This window comes from Triticum dicoccoides, unplaced genomic scaffold, assembly GCF_002162155.2.
Source record: "Triticum dicoccoides isolate Atlit2015 ecotype Zavitan unplaced genomic scaffold, WEW_v2.0 scaffold138644, whole genome shotgun sequence".
In the NCBI taxonomy this organism is placed as follows: Eukaryota; Viridiplantae; Streptophyta; class Magnoliopsida; order Poales; family Poaceae; genus Triticum; species Triticum dicoccoides.
Genome location: NW_021198198.1, coordinates 1 through 4,564, shown reverse-complemented (window position 1 = coordinate 4,564; position 4,564 = coordinate 1). Strand labels below are relative to the sequence as shown.

Sequence of the window (4,564 nt, the reverse complement as noted above, 5' to 3'; positions counted from 1 at the left end):
ACTCGCCGTCTAGTCGGGTCACATCAACATATCATCAATTAGTACACAGCTAGGATCAGAAATGACAAGTAGGATAATCTACACCCGCCCATGCATTACGAATAGCCAAACACATTACTCCCACTTGAAGGCCATATCGCACCGTGCAAGTCACCATATATCCACAGCTGGCCTGCAATATACCTAGGCAACGATGATATTCAATGAGATCATCACCTCCCAAGGGCCTAGCTAAAAGAGCGACTAAATGATTCGAGCCACATGGGGTAGCCTAGGGTAAAGCTACGGTAGCTGCATGCCACCATGGAACAACATCGGGTACATGGCATGCTTTTTCCTATCAACTACATTTATGAATTCCTCTTGCATAAATGAGTTCACCAGGAGTATATATATTGAGTTGTGTGGATTGTTCAAAATGAAGGAACGGGTTTTCCTGTACCTACATGGAGCTGTGAAGCATCATTCTAAAATATCAAGGAACACATTCAGGGGGATACAACATGTACCCGTCTATCTGCAGCAAATATGGGGCAGACTTTACTCAATGCCACCCAGGATAGCAAAAGGCTAGTAGACACCCAAAAAGGGGGGATGATGTACCTCGGTTCGTGGCTTTTAGATCTGTACATACAAGTGAGCATGGAAAAGCATCAGTACAAAAGCTATATTTTGCTAGATTCACAGATAGATGATCGAAGCAGCTTAAAGCACCATGTGCTGAGAGGAACACAGATAATGATAGCAAACTACCGGTACATGTCTAATTATGTGGTTACCTCCATTTACACTATAAAATATGTTGTCACTGTCAGAACCTAACAATGCTCGAGGCATGAAGAATATTTCCTCCTTGTTAACTGAGACTCAAATACCTGATAATTAAATTATGTTAGTTCTATTCTTCCGAAAAAATGATCAAAATGGTTTAGAGGAAAAGGTGCAACAAAAGCAGAAATTTGATCAACTTGATTAACAAAGCTGTATTGGCATTTGTATACAACCACAACTCTGTTAGTCAAGTGCAATAATTTTCGTTGAAGAACAACACAGAACACAGAGGAGCCAATGCATAGTCATCTGCATGGTGAAATTTGACCTCACTGGCAACTGTACAGTTTGGAAATTGAAGCCAATACGTGCACGAAGTCCCCTGTGAGATGATGCCAAAGAATATCCAAAGTGGGAGATGGAAGATCGGGTAGAGTAGCACTACCTCAGCTTCCTACGCATTTTTTTCTTGACGTAGATCAAGGGGAAAAGTTTTATTTGATATTGCTCTCCTCGGCGTCATCGAGCCATTATCGTCCCCTCACGGCATCACGATGGAGAGGTGCATCAAGGTCCTCTTCATGAGAGTAAACTGCGCCACAGACAACAAAACATTACCATGGCATGAATGTGATACCAAAATATGAATCAAGTAATCTTACGTCCTAAATACATGGATCTTAAAAACGAAGAGATGAAGGATGGCATTCCACTTGAATTATTTAACTGGCTTACAGATTGGAGAGCACCTCATGCATAGTCTCTTAGTAGAGCACTTGTATGAGTAACAAAACAAAGAATAACACCTAAAGAGAAAAATGAACAGATCAACTATTTGTTCAGAGCTAATGAACATGATCTATCACACCACGATTATGCCTAGGGATCGAACACCAGCAAGGAGGTAAATACCCTAAGCCAGTGGGGAGGCGCCGCGGCAAACCACCGGGACACTGGCACTGTTGTCGGGGGCGGTCCGGGCTTGAACAGGTCTACAGGCTTGACCACCCGCGTGGAAAGCATTTAGGGTTTAGGGTTCCTCATCCAGCACAGCGGGTTTGTCCAGCGTGACGACATTAGATGCGGAAGGGCATCACAGAGTCGAGGAGAAGGGGCTCGAGCTTAAGGGCCAACCAGCCGGTAATGGTGGTGTACCTACGATCCGCCATAGGTTGAAGCCGTCAGAGATTAAGGTCAAGATCGGGAAAGGGAACACCGTGACTCTAGATTGGGGCGGCGGCACACCAGACGGGAGGGTCGAGGAGAGGAAGAGATGCGAAAGGAGAGGGGCGAGGGAGGGAGGTGCTCATGGGCTTCATGAGGCTAAATCGTCCAGAAACTGCCCCAGTTAACCAGAGGCCAGTAGGCCATAGAAATTTCCACGGGAGTAGCAGCCCCTTAGGACAGGAGGCCCAGTTATCGAGAAGCGCATCGTAAGCAATGATTGGACGGCCAAAAAGATCCTAGAGGGACGATCTAAGCCCAACTCCAGCGCACGACCCCATCCTGTCCGGATGCGTCCGTTTGGGGCAAAACGGAAAAACCAGACGACCTAGCGCGCGGGCGCAAACAGACTTTTATCCATTTTCTGTCCGCTTTTGACCCATCCCCGACCCAAATTTGCGCCGCTTTTGGGGTGAAACGAACAGCGCGCGGACGGGCGGAACGCGCGCGCTTGTCCTCCCCTAGCCTGCCCATCAGTATCAGTGGCACAAAGCAAAAACCCCGCGCCCCATTTGGCGCCACCCCCGAAACCCTCCCACCCGCCCCCACCCTCCCCCATCCATGGCCGACGCCCCGCCCAATTCCGGTGGCCTGACCGTCAACCCGCCCGGAAAGGTGAAGAAGAAGGCGGCCAAGGGTCCAAGGAAGCCGCGGTCGGAATGCACGCTGGAGGAGCTCGCCAAGATGGACGCGGAATCGGCGAAGAAGAGAAATCGGAGGGCAGCCATCAAGGGCAAGACTGCCGCGGCCAAGTTCGCCGCCGAGCGTGATGCAGTGGAGGCCGCACGGCGTAAGGCCGAGGTCGACGAGAAGGAGGCCATCGTCAACAAAGCGCACGCCTCCTCATGCTTGGCCTTTGCCGTCCGGCGGGTTTCTCTAGTGCGCTGTCGGCCCGGCGAGCACAGGCTCATCAGTCGCTAGGCCTCAGCACTGCCCGTCGCCGACGTCATAGACCATGCCTATGTTGCCCGACTTTTCCTCGCCAAGGCACGATGGCCAGACCCATTTTTTGGGGTCGCCGGACGTTGGCGTGATCGCGCCATCCACCCCGCGTCCCTCGGCCGTCGTCGACCTCAACGTCACGCCGGGGTCCAGCAGCGGCAGCCAGCCGTCCGTCGAGATGCAAAGAAAGCAAGCACGGCCACCGTTTACAGGCACCATGCCGTCACTCCGCGTCCTGTTCGACGAAATTCCAAGACCAACGCCAACGGTAGACGACCCCTTCTACAACCAATTCATGGAGAATGTGATCTATGAGCGTGGGCATGCCGGTGCCTACGATCCCGACGAGACCCAAAGTCAGGATGTCCGCGCCCAGTACGTTGCCGATGAAGAGGCTCACGACCATGCTGACTACGACCATGGTGATTCATGTCATGAAGAAGATGACATCTATTTGCGAATGTGATGGTGATGAAGAAGAAGGCATTGGTATTGATATTGGGGGCAAGCCATTGTTCATTGACGAGCTCACCCAAAGAGCGGAAGCACAAAAGAGGAAGAAGAGCATTCACACGGGTTCATATTCACAAAAGGAGGACAAGTTGATTTGCCAATGTTGGATGGATATTTGCCAAGATCTGAGGACCGGCGCGCAACAAAAGGGCCTTGTTTTTTGGACGAGAGTCCACAAAACATTCCATGAAAGAAAGATGTTTGAGCCCTATCAAATTACGAGCGACCACAGCATCACCTCGATTCAAAAGAGGTGGTTGTTCATCCAAAAAGAGTGTAACAAGTATTGTGCCGCACTTGAGAGTGTTGAAGCACGGCCCGTGAGTGGTCTCGGCATTGGGGACATGGTATGCTCTCCTCATCTTAGTTCTTTTGTTGCTACGGCCATGAGACTTCGGCCTTGTATATGTTTGCATGTTCAATGGTTGTTGATCATCTGGTGTAGGCATTTCAATCTTTGGAAGCATTCAAGGCCCGACACAATGACAAGCCATTCACTCTTACGCATTGTTGGGTGATCATCAATAATTGCCCTAAGTTCAAGGATCAATACCATGAACTTCAAAGGAAGAGAGGCAAGAAGACGGCCGTGTAGGCCAGAGGTGGAGATGGTGAGGCGTTGAAGAGGCCGAGGGGCAAGACCAACTCCAAGGTGGATGACATACATGATGTGTCATCCATGGCCTTGCATGAGACTTTGCATGGCATGATGTCTCAAAAGGATTTGAGGGACGAGAAGAAGCGACAAAGCAAGGACGAGTAAATAAAGCAATACCTAGAGCTTCAAAGGAAGAAGCTTGAGATGGAGGAGGCGGCCAAGAAAAGGAAGATCGACATGGAGGAGGCGTCCCGGCAAAGGCAGCTCGACATCGAAGCCGCCAATGTCACGGCCAGGCAGAGGCAGCTCGACATCGAGGCCACCAATGCCGCAACCAAAGCAAAGGAGGTGGCCCTTGCGATCATGAGCGTGGACTTGACCAAGATGAGCGAGAAGATGAGGAACTGGTTCGAGGCCAGGCAGAAGGAGATGTTAGACGCCGATGGCCTGAACTAGGTCATTTGATCGGCCATGGCCGTTCTTTTTTGGAGGCTAGCATGGGTGCCGGCCGCTGGT

At 50.5% G+C, this 4,564-nt stretch overlaps 1 pseudogene; it reads left to right on the top strand.

Annotated features, from left to right (window-relative positions):
* The first annotated feature begins 2,428 nt into the window (after positions 1-2,428).
* LOC119343727 lies at positions 2,429-4,504 on the top strand (annotated as a pseudogene).
* Positions 4,505-4,564: the final 60 nt, after the last annotated feature.